Source organism: Artibeus jamaicensis, unplaced genomic scaffold (genome assembly GCF_021234435.1).
Source record: "Artibeus jamaicensis isolate MK-2021 breed Jamaican fruit bat unplaced genomic scaffold, CSHL_Jam_final contig_484, whole genome shotgun sequence".
NCBI lineage: Eukaryota > Metazoa > Chordata > Mammalia > Chiroptera > Phyllostomidae > Artibeus > Artibeus jamaicensis.
The window spans coordinates 3,200,337-3,212,564 of NW_026521859.1; the positions used below are offsets into that span (position 1 = coordinate 3,200,337).

A 12,228-nucleotide genomic window follows, 5' to 3' on the forward strand; every position below is an offset into this window, starting at 1 on the left:
ATACCTGCTCGAGGCACAGAGGTAATATTCCCAGGGTCAGGCAGACAGGAATGGGTGGAGCTGAGACTCCAGCCCAAGCAGCCCGGCCCCAGAGCCCGCATGTCTGTTTTTCTTATTGTGAAGAATCACATGGTATAATGGTTCTGAAAGTGCTTTCAGAGTGGGAAGCACGCTACATACTTAAGAGGTTATTGCTGTTTATCCAAGTCTTTTGCTGTTTGGTCTTCCACTGGGATCCTTAACCTTACCTGGCAGGGCATAGATTTAGGGGGCTACTTTGGGTTTTCTCGAAACCTTTTAATCACTGCCTGTTATGAGTCGAATTGTGTCTCCCCCAAAATATATATTGAAGTCTAACACCTGGTACCTTAGAATGTGACCTTATTTGAAATAGGTCATCAAGTTAAAATGAGTTCATTGAGCCCTGGCTGGTATGGCTCCATTGGTTGGGCATTGCTCCACAGGGCAAAGGGCCGCTGGTTCGATTCCCCACCAGGGCACATGCTGCAGGTTTGGTCCCCAATCAGGACACGTGCGAGGGGAAACCAATCAATGTTTCTCTCCCTGGCTCCCCCCTCCTGTCTTTTAAATAAATAAACTTAAAAAAAATGAGGTAACTGGGATGGGCCCTCATCTGATGACTGGTATCCTTATAAAAAGGGAGGCTTTGGACACGGTCCCGCACAGAAGGCGGACCATGTGAAATCCCAGAGCACCACAAAGAGACGGAGGATCGAGGTGCTCACCTCCAAGCCCAGGGACACCCGAGGCCACCAGAAGCCAGGAGTGAGGCCAGGAGCCCATCCTCAGGGGCGTCGGAGGGGCAGGGCCCTGCCAGCACCTTGATTTTGGACAGCTGGCCTCCAGACTGTGAAACAAAACATTTCCTGTCGTTCTAAGCCATCCGATTTGTGGCACTTTGTGTGACAGCCCTAGGAAATGTACACCTAAGATCGAGGGAGGTGGAGAGGAAGGTGAGGAAGACGAGTGGGAACAGCAAGGCTGATGAGGGGTAGTCAGAGGACGCTCGGAAGTGCACGGCCCTAGACATGCGTCTGCATGAGTCTGCGCTGTGTCAACGTGAAAACTGATCTGCGAGCTCCCCAGTCTGGAGGTTTGTCCTCCCTGAGAAGGTCATGTGAGAGGCAAAATGAACATCAAGTCATCTTCCATCTCCCCTGAAACAGGTGAAAAAAGGAAGTGAGAAGCAGGGGAGCTAACTTTCTAAGCCCCTTGCGCCAGTGAATAGGAGAAGTGGGCTGAGAAATCGTGTTTTCTGACTCCTTGCCCTGACTCCTGGCATACAGACCGCGACCCCCGGAGCCTTATTTTTGGTCGGCACACAGGAATTCACTGTTCCTGTGACAACTTATTTTACAAGATCACATTCCGCCTCGGTGTTTTTTTTTTAAAGGAAATCATTGACTGAAATATACAGAAATGTACACAGATCGTAAGTGGACAGCCCAATGTGTCTGCATCTGTGTAAGCATCACCCAGACAAGGAATTAGCACATCGCCCGCACCCCTGCAGCCCTCCTGCCCCTCCCAGTCAGCAAGGCCAACAAAGGAGCCAGTATCCTGACTTCCAGCATCGCAGACTGATTTTGCCTGTTTCTGACCTTGATATAAATGGGATTTCACAGTACTCTTTTGTGCACGCCTTCCTTCACTCTGCATTATGTCTGTGAGATCTGTGTGTGTTTTGCATATGGAGTAGTACATTCTCACTGTGGTAGAGTATTCCGTGGTTCTGGTCTTTTGAAGCAAATCAAGAGAGGGAAGTGTCCTGAAATCATTCAAGATGGTCCTTAAAAGCAAAAAATTAAAGCAGCCAAATTGCTGAGGCAACAACACAAAAGTTGGTTAATCTTTACAAATTGGACTCAATTTATTAGCCATCTATGGAAAGCCACTTTCCCAGGTCACTCCCTGACCTGCTTTCCCCCTCTGGCTGCCTGGGTTCCCACGGCCCCAGCTGTGTCACACTGGGGGTGCCTCAGTCTGGACGGATAGGTCGGGGTGGAGGTTAACTAGCTGTGTTCTACGTGGGTGACCTCAGTCACTCAGGGCCTGGACTGTTTCCCATTTTGCCGGTGGGGTTTCTGTACCTCTACACAGGTGGCATTGCAGCCACCTTCACACAGTCAGGGAAGCTGCCTCTCCCATCTGAAATTTTGGAGTTGTTTCCCTTGTCTGAATCGTCCTTGGGATAAACTCCTGAAGCCCCAGGCCAGCCAGAGGCAGAATGGCCTCTGCAGAAGGTCCTGCCGAGCCCCGCCCTGTGCAGCCACTGTGAACAGTCACTCCCACAGCTTTCTCAGGCTCTGCCCTTCATTCCCAAGAGCTGCTTAGCTAGAAAGGGGCTGCAACTTCTCCTCTCCTCTTTTACTTGCCAGACCACAATCGGCCCTGATTTCTTCATGCTGACCGATCATTCTGGGGGGTCTCCTTTTTACTTGTAATGATGACCTAATCCCAAAGTGCGATTTTAAGGGAGCCGAGATGCAAATTGGCTGGACGGCAGTCCTAAGCCTGTGTCCATATATGGTACAGTCCCCGAACCAGGACAGGGATAGTGCTGAGTGCAACACAGCTGATTCACCAGCTGTCCCTCTCCTGCCCTAAGCTGCGCCTGCCCGCTCCAGTTTCCAGTGACATCAGCACTGTGCACCCATAACAAAAGGTTATAGACTTCTTTGAGCCTTTGGGAGGTGGCAGTTCACTGCAATTTTTGCTTATTTCTTGGCTCCCCAGTTCCTGGGAAGCTGTCCTTTCTGGAGTGTAACAGAATAATAATATGACTGGTGCTTTTTCTTCAGTACTTCTCTTTCTCATTGGGGGCCTGGTTCGGGGAGGCCAGGAGGGAAGACAGTTAGAGCTCAGAGGCTTGCTCAAGCCCGACTGCAGAGACCGTTTTGAACAGGAAGCAGTCCTAGGGCCCCACCCAACACAAGCCCTTAGCTGGAGACTTGGCTATTCTTTGGTCTCCACCCTTAAATAGTTTTTATTTTTTGGCCTTCTTTTCAGTATGAGCAATGGAACTAAGAAACTCTCAGACACAGGAAAGAATACTGAAGTCTGGATTACCAGCTCTAGTCAAAGCTCATTAGTGAATAATCATGTTCTTTTTTGTTAGCATCCTCGACACTGTCCCAGTGCCTGTTGAAAGCAAAGCCTTGTACTGGACTGCAGCGGTGGTGTGCCTGAGACAGCTCAAACCAGTCATGCACTTAATGGTTAAATTTTCAGGAAATTTGCAAGCCAGTTGTTAAATACACTAATTATTAAGGATTAAGTTACATAAAGTTAAAATGGAAGAAATGTGATTTACACAAAGGTATTCATCAAAACTCATTCACTTCCTGATTAGTTCGCTGTGTTTTACTGTTGTCTGTGCTCTTGAGGTTATTCACACTGTTGTGTCCGTCTGGTGGAAATGCCACACACCAGTGTAGCTCTGCACATCTCTCCCCGGCTTCCTGTTCAGCGACATCACACCAGAAGCTCGACATCCGGCAGGATGGCAGTGTTTACATGGAAAACACTACAACTCAGGTCTCTGCTCCTCCGTGGTCCCAGAGCCAGCTGTCGACATGTAGACTGGGGCGTGAGGTGGCCAATAAAAAATGACTCACCCACTCCCTGCCCTCAGGATACTTATAACAGAGTGAGGGAGACAAGTCCTTCAGGGCTCGAGGTGCCAGTGTCCCTCCAGGATGGCAGATGGGGAAGTTAAAGGGCACGAGCTTTGAGGTCAGACAGAACTGCATTAGCATCCCCGTTTTGCCACTTGCTGGCCACACCACACAGCCAGGGCGGGGCTCAGGTCTGCTCTGGGACAGACAGACAGACGAGTTGTTTTCAGCAGACCTCTGTTCGGATTGGTCTGGTCATTAAACATTTGAAATATCAGTACTTACCCCGCAGGGGAGATCCTGAGGGTGGTTTTCCCAGGGGGAGGCTCACCCCATTGCACTCCAGGTGGGCTGATGCCTGCAATTTCCCCAAAGGTGGGACACTCGACTGAATAATCTGTGGTAGTGAGGCAGTGCAATTCTTGATTTCCTTGGCGGGGGACATTTTAAATATCAGCCATGGTTATACATGGTTACAATTAGGGGACCTTACCGACCTCTAGAGATCACCCCCATTGCACCAGGCCCAGGCCTGATTGGGAGGGAAAGGCTCAGAGAGAATGGCACGCAGGTTCCCAGCCTCTGGCTGAACTTCTAGAACTCAAATCCAGAAAACGCTACTTAGCATACTTCATTAAACCTGAGGCACCTTTGCTTGTAAGACACACCCTTAATTCAGGAATCACTATTACGGAAAAAGTTGCTGCCAAATAAACAATGACATGCCATCGGTTGTAAAATCAATGTTAAATCAGTAAGATGCTGTGTTGCGATCGTTCAGGGCTGGGCATGTCCATGGTATCTGCACAGATGGAATAATATTCATGGAGCCGTTGGGATGTCTGACATGCCTTTATCCATGGGTGGGTGGCCATGCACGCTGCAAGGTGCATATCTATCTCCATGTCTGTGTGTGGTACATGTCAGGGCCCTTGTTCCCCAGTGTGGCACTCATCATGGCACCTGTCCCCTTGTGTGTCTCTCTCTAGTGAGAAGCCCCTACTTGTTTAAGTACAAGAGGGGAACAAAGCCAGGAAAAAAATGCAGAACATTACATAACATAACATAATCCTATGCATACAAGCCCATTTGTGTTATGGGAACACTTTATCAGACCCAGTCCCAAGGCTAAGAGCACACTGGTTATCAGGCCCTTCCAAGGCTATGAGAACACTGCTTCCCTTAGTTACCCAGACACCTGGGTGAGGAAGCCAGACTGCCTCCACTTACCCTACAGATGTTAAAATGAGGAAAAGTGTACGTCTTAGAATCAACCAAATACGACAATGCATATTCCACCAAAGATAAAGATTAATTCTTAAGATGCTGCCAAATCAGTCAAAATTGGCAGAGCAGGTACTCATGAGTTTCTAAGAAGTCAAGGGCCAAGGTGGAAAGGTGAGAGTAGGCTCCTGGAGCTCCTTGAAGCCCAGCTAAAGGAGGTGGACTTCCTCCTGCAGGCAGTGGGCAGTCACCAGGGGTTCCTGGCGGAGGAGTATGACATCACTAATCATTTGGCCCCTGGTGTCTGAAATACTAGTTATGACTCCATCTGTTAATATAAGAATGTCCAAACCTGTAGAGAATTTTCGTAAGAGTTTATTTGAGCCAAACTGATGGCACGCTGCAAAGCGTGATCTCAGCTGCTCTGCAGAATGCTAGTTTTGCAGTTTCTTCTACGCATTTGGCATTAAGGAGGGAGGTACGGAAATGACAGGAAGGTGGGAGAAAGCAAGGTACAAGACAGTTAACAAGATCAAGTGCTCCCTTGAAGGTGATTATGCCTGGAAAGGGTCGGAAAAAGGTGACTCCTACAGTTCCACTGTGTGTTAACCTAGGTGCACTAGGACAGGGGACTGGGCTACTGAAAGCAAAGAAAAACCCTTCACAGAAGAAGTTCTGGGCCTGGGTCTTGACTGCCTACCATGACCTCCCCAGTTAGGAATTTATGATCAGATCTCACTGGAAAGTTACTCTCTGCCACTGACTTGTCAGATTTATTACAGACCCCCTTCTTCATTCGCACATCTCATATCAGAGCACGAATTCCCCTCTTACTCAAGAGAGTTGGACTGGAGCAACTGCTGAGCTCAACTGTGACTAGCACTGGTCAGCGCCTTCACTCCTGTTACGAATGAGGATGCACTCACAGGGCAGCTCTCTTTCAATAAGGAGCTCAGATATAATCCAGGAATTCCTGGGGATTCATCCAAAGAAAATAAAAATGCTAACTCAGAGAGATATCTGTACCACCAGGTTCATTGCAGTATTATTTATAATATACAAGACATGGAAACACCCAAATGTCCACCAGTAGGTGAATGGGTAAAGAACATGTGAGATATATATATTTTCTGTCCAGAAGGTATCCAGCCATGTACTATGAAAAACAGACATTTATTGAAACATTGTGCATAGGACAATGATGCCTCAGTCCCCTTCAAAGTAGGCACCTTGGGACTTCACATAGTTCTTTCAATCGCCATCAGCTGCCCTGTTGTATTTCACTGAATATCATCAATGGTCTGAAATCTCTTCCCTCGCAAAGGTGATTTTAGTTTTGGGAAAAGCCAGAAGTCACAGGGTGCCCAATTTGAGCTGTAGAGGGGCTGAGTCACCTGGGTGATTTGATGTTTCGCCAAAAAACTCTGCACAAGATGTGATGCACGAACTGTGTGGGCACATTTTTGTTGTGAAGCTGCCAATCACCAGTTGCCCACAGCTGCAGCCTTCTGAATCATCCAGATAGTTTCTGCGGAGAACTGTTCAAGCTTAATGCAAAATTTGGTGCAGATTTGTTGCTCTACTTGCTCAGTCATTTCAGTGTGATGGCCACACAGTACACACGCTCATTCAGCATCGTCTGCCACCCCCACTGACTAGTACAGTGGGGGTGTCATTGTTCACACATGCACATTCCAGTCCACTTTGCTTGGCTGCCAGGTTACACTGATGTTGCACGCAAACTGTTCTCATTATATTAACAATGGCTGGACTTTTTCTGGACAGACCTTCATATTTCACATTTATATATATCACAAAAATATATATGCATTATATATGAAATATTACATATAATGGAACATTATTCAGTCATAAAAAATGAAATATTGCTATTTGTTACAGCATGGATGGATGTTGAACGCCTTATGCTAAGTAGAATAAGTCAGACAGAAAAAGATAAATACAATAGATGTAACTTATACATGAAATCTTTAAAAAATACAAAACCCAAGCTGATGGACATAGAGAACTGATTGGTGGTTGCCTGAGGCAAGGAGTGAGGGCGGGGTAATGAGTGAAAGGGGTCAAAAACTACAAATTTCCAGTTATAAAATGAGTGTCATGAGAATGTAATTACGGCATGGTGACTATAATGAATACTGTACTGTATATTTGAAAGTAGCTGGGAGAATGGATCTTAAAAGTTCTCATCATGAAGAAAAAATTGTAACTATGTATAGTAATGGATATTCACTGGACTTATTGTCGTGGTCATTTTGCCATATATACAAATATCATTACATTGTAAACCTGAAGCTAATATAATGTTACGTCAATTGTACCTCAATTTCAAAAAAGTACTATTGATATTTTAAAAAATGTCAGGGGCTCCAGGTGTGCAGGATCTATGTGCAGGGTCCATGTGTCCTCTAAGTCACCGAGTGACGAACCCTCTTGATAGGGTTAACTCGAGAGTTAAAGATTTTAGCTTCAGTCCTAGTTGACAGGCTTCAGTGATTAAAGCAAGTGGAACCCTGTTATTCCAGGGATTGGAATGCCCAACCTACGTGACTCCAGGAGGTCCATAAATAATTCAACCCTTGTGCCCCAGGGGTCTGCAAGGGATCCAGGTGAGTCATCCACAGATAAAGAAATACTAGGAAATTGCCACAGATTGCAAGTCCTATCTGATTAACATTTTCCGGAACCCCTTACCTACTCTGTTCTTCTCCCTGTGAAAAAGGTCAGCTTGAGATGAGAAGTTAATACAGTTCTTGAGGGTACATAACCTGCCATCTTCTCAGTTCACTGGCAATGAATAAAGCGCCCATAAAGATTCAATTCTTGTCTCTACTTACTGGTTCTGGTAGTGACAGGCAGCATGGATGCTGACTTTTCCAATCTCATTTCCTGGCAACATCAGGACACTTCCAGTACTCTCCAGTAAGTCTGGGTATTTGGCAGGGAGTCCTACTGGCTGCTTGTGCTGTAGACAGATCTGATCACATCACTGGGGAGGAGTAGGAAGGGCCCGTAGGAGGAGGTTGCCTGGAGCAATGGTAAATGGTCTAAGATGGGATTGGCTGAGAAGCTGAATGCCTCCAGCATGGAATGATGGGCTAGAAGATTTGAAATAAAAGAAGGGCTCTCGGGCTTGCTGGCTCTTTTGCTCCCTCTTCTTCCTCCAGGGTGCCTGGGTGATTGTGCCGCAGCTGCCTGCATTTCCCAATGGACAGTACATTGGATGGGAAGGAACTCCAGGCATAGCCTGGGATCGGGCTGGCCTGGCAGGGGGTGGCAGGGTTATTTTTCCTTGGGTGTTCTACAGGGGACAGTCTTTGAGGCAGAAGCTGGCTATTCTTTCAAAATTGGGGAGCTTTTGTATCTTCTGTTGTTTTAGTTTATAAACTAACTCTATAAAAATAAGATAATTAAAACTAACAGTGGGAATGATAGGAGAACACAGGTTTTAAAGAGTTTGGCCTTAATTGACAGGTTTAAGTGATTAAAATTGTAACTAAAGAGTTAAAGATTTTAGCGGTAATTGATAGGCATAAGTGACTAATGCATGTAGAAATCTGTTATTCCAAAATTGTGTAATTTTTGAGTAAACACCTCTTTCCTTTATCACCAAACCTTTTTCTCCAGAATTTGCCTGCAGAGGGTGACGACAGTGGGCCAGGAGACCCCACTTGCTGCGTGGTAACAGCCAGACTGGAGATCGCCTAGGAGCTGCCAAGGGGTTTCACTCTGGGACTCTACTCCAATTCTTGGCCTCCTCGTCACCTTCACTTTCAAATGAATCATTGCTTTTTCTGGTTCAGAAATGAAGTCCTAGGTTATGACTCAGAACGCTTGACAGGAATTAAGGTGCCGTCTGGTTTATGTTAATATTACAGAGCTCTGTTTGGTAGAATGGGGAGGGGGACCCTCCATTCCAGTACATAATCCTACAGAGCGAAGATGGCTGACTGGTCGACTCATGCTTATGAACCTAAGAAAATGTGGGGGAGGGTTTCGTTATGCTGCTTCGCTTAAGTATAATCTGGACTCAGGAGAATGCTGGCTGCTGATCAAGTCTTTAAACTACTGTACTACATGGCACTTAGAGTTGTCATGTCAAAGATCAGGGAAATGGGAAAAATGGTCCAGAGAAAAGGGAAGCCTGCGGCAGAGAGCAGCTCAGAAGATCGAGAATATCAGGAGGGCTGCCGTGAGCACGGCCAGGGTTCCCGTTGCCCCTCCAGCCCTGGGGGATCCTCCTTCTAACTCAGCTGCAGGAGCTGAAGGAGGTGAGCCTGAACTGGTCTTTCCATCCTGCATCCATCAGGGAACCAAACTCAGTGGAGGAGAGGCAGGGCAGTCACAGTGGAGGGGAAAAGGGCACTGAAACAATGAACGCCCCAAGCGAGGGAAAAAGCGGGTGAGAGGCTGTGAATTCGGGTAAAACTAACAGTGCACAAAAATTGTAGTCCTCTTTGATCGATACCAGAGTGACATATTCCATGATCAATAGACCTTTAACTGAACTGTAACTAGAATTTCTGGAAGCCCTGAAAACCAATTTTTTCCGAAGCCCTTAGATTGTGCTATGGGAAATACAGTTTTCTTCTTCTGGGGAGGGATTTTTTAAAAAACTTATTCAGACAGAGAGGAAGACAGGGAGAGGGAGAGGGAAAGAAACATCGATGTGTAAGAGATATATTGATAAGTTGCCTCTTGCATGCCCCCAACTGGGGACCTGGCCCACAACACACACATGTGCCCTGACTGGGAATTGAAAATCATTTTCTCTCCAGAAGAACAGCTCCACCTACATGTTCCTCCAGAGCATGCCCAGCAGTTCGTTTTGAAACTGTGAGAAGGAGAAAAGTGTCCCTGGCCAGAAGAAATTGAGAATCCAGGAAACCCCATTGTATGGGCTGCTGGAAGGCCAGGGAGGGCTAAGTGAGCCTCCCTGGCTAAAGTTGACTTCAAACCAGGGGAAGGGACTCCCAATAAGGGGCAGTATCCCTTGCAAAAGGAGACCCTAGAAAGAATACACCCAACAAAGGATGTGTATAGACACTTCTCCAAAGAGGACATACAGAGGACACATGGACATATGAGAGAATGCTCAGCATCACTAGCCATCAGAGAGATGCAAACTAAAACCACAATGAGATACCACTTCACACCAGTCAGAATAGTCACCATTAACAAATCAATAAGCAAGTGTTGGAGAGGAAGTGGAGAAAAGGGAACCCTAGCACACTTGGTAGGAGTGCAGATCGGTGCAGCCACTGTAGAGAGCTGTATGCAATTTCCTCAAAAAACTAAAGATAGAACTGCCTTTTTTTGATCCAGTGATCCCACTGCTGGGATTATTCCCTAAGAAACCTGAATCACCATTCAAAAAGAACCTATGCACCCCAATGTTCATAGCAGCATTATTGACAATAGCCAAGTGCTGGAAACAGCCTAGGTGCCCATCAGTAAATGAGTGGATCAAAAAACTGTGGTACATTTACACAGTGGAATTCTTTGCAGCAGAGAGAAAGAAGGAGCTCCTACCCTTCACCACAGCATGGATGACACTGGAGAGCATTATGTTGAGGGAAATAAGCCAGGCAGTGAAAGACAAATACCATATGATCTCACCTATAAGTGGAATCTAATGAACAAAACAAACAAATGAGCACAATAGAACCAGAGACATGGAAATGAACAAACTGATAGTGATCAGAAGAGAGGGGGAAGAGAGAAAACGAGGGAAAAAGAGAAGGGTTTAGTTGAGAAACATGTATAAAGGACCCATGAACAAGGACGACAGGGTGGGAACTGAGGGAGCAGTGGGTGTGGGCAGGACAGGGGAGAGGAACAGGGGAAAAATTGGGACAACTGTAATTGAACAACAATAAAAAAGAAAGAATACACTCAATAATTCAGAAGATTCAGAAATATGGACTAATTCAGCTCTGCCATTCCCCATACAAGACTTAAGGGTCATAAATTACATTGTACAGAACAGTATACCTGGGGACAATCTCTGGTATTCAGTTTTGGAATTAAAGACTCTTTTGATTGCATTCTGGTTGACCAAGACTCTCAACTGTTGTTTGCTTTTAAATGGCAGGACCTGGAATATCAGGTTGAGAGTCAGCACTGCTTTTCTGAGGAACCTATGTCAAACAAACTTTTATTTCATGTCTTGTAGGCATTTGTATTTCTCTGGAAAGATAATTGGGGACCTATGGTAATTCTAGAAAACAGGGAAATGTTTTCTTTAAAAAACACTAATGTCAGCCCTGGCTGATGTGGCTCAGTGAATTGAGTGCTGGCCTGTGAACCAAAGGGTTGCCAGTTTGATTTCCAGTCAGGGCACATGCCTGGGTTGCAGGCCAGGTTCCCGGTAGGGGGTGTGGGAGAGGCAACCACACATTGATGTTTCTCTCCCTCTCTTTCTCCCTCCCTTCCCTTCTCTAAAACAAAAACAAAAAACAAACGACAACAAAAACATGCTAATGTAGCCTGAGCTGGGAAATGTGAAACTTTTGTCAACTATACTAAACACTATTTTAGATGAATTGCAACACCACCACTAATGTATCTTATGCCATTAGTCACATCAAATTGCCTGCAGGACAGTTTCTAGTATGCTGAAGGCCTGTTTATTCAATAGCAAAGTGATTTTTAAATAATCTTATCTGCTTTTATGTGGTTTTAGTTTGTATTTCTTTAACTAAATTTATCTTATACAAATAAGGTAATTGAAAACCACCTGGGGGAATGATAGGGGAACTCAGGAACCGGAATGCATGACGTACTTGACTCCAGGAAGTCAATCACAAGCAATTCAATCTTTGTGCTCCAGGGGCTCTATCTGAGCCACTATGTTCCAGGGTAGGAACGTCAGTGACTCAGATAAAGAACTGTCTGTTGATCCACAGATAAAGAAAGGCCCAGAAAATTGCCAGAGACTGCAACTCTTATCTGATTAACATTTTCCCCAAAACCCATACCTAAACTTTTCTTCTCCTTATATAAAAGGTTGGCTTGAGATGAGATGTTAAGATGGTTTTTGAGGGTACACAACCCACTGTTTTCTCAGATCACTGGCATCTGAGTAAAGCACCCATAACGATTTGATCCTTGTCTCTACTTATTGGTTCTGGTAGTGACAGGCAGCACAAACACCAACTTTTCCGATTTCACTCTTTGTAGCCACCTGAGAACTCTGCCCTGGAAACCCAAAGACCTGCCCTGGACAGAGGGATACTTTGTACAGATGGATACTTTAGGGGTCACTGAATACCAACTGTACCACCTACTTCATCCCTCTTCCCTAGTCCAGAAAATTTGGAGATTTTTCTGAGTACATTTATAA

The 12,228-nt window shown here is 45.7% G+C and overlaps 1 non-coding gene across 1 annotated transcript; it reads left to right on the forward strand.

Annotated features, from left to right (window-relative positions):
- The first annotated feature begins 3,915 nt into the window (after positions 1-3,915).
- LOC119059760 (U1 spliceosomal RNA) lies at positions 3,916-4,072 on the forward strand. The gene has a single exon (XR_005084455.2). It is a non-coding gene; the product is annotated as a U1 spliceosomal RNA (small nuclear RNA).
- Positions 4,073-12,228: the final 8,156 nt, after the last annotated feature.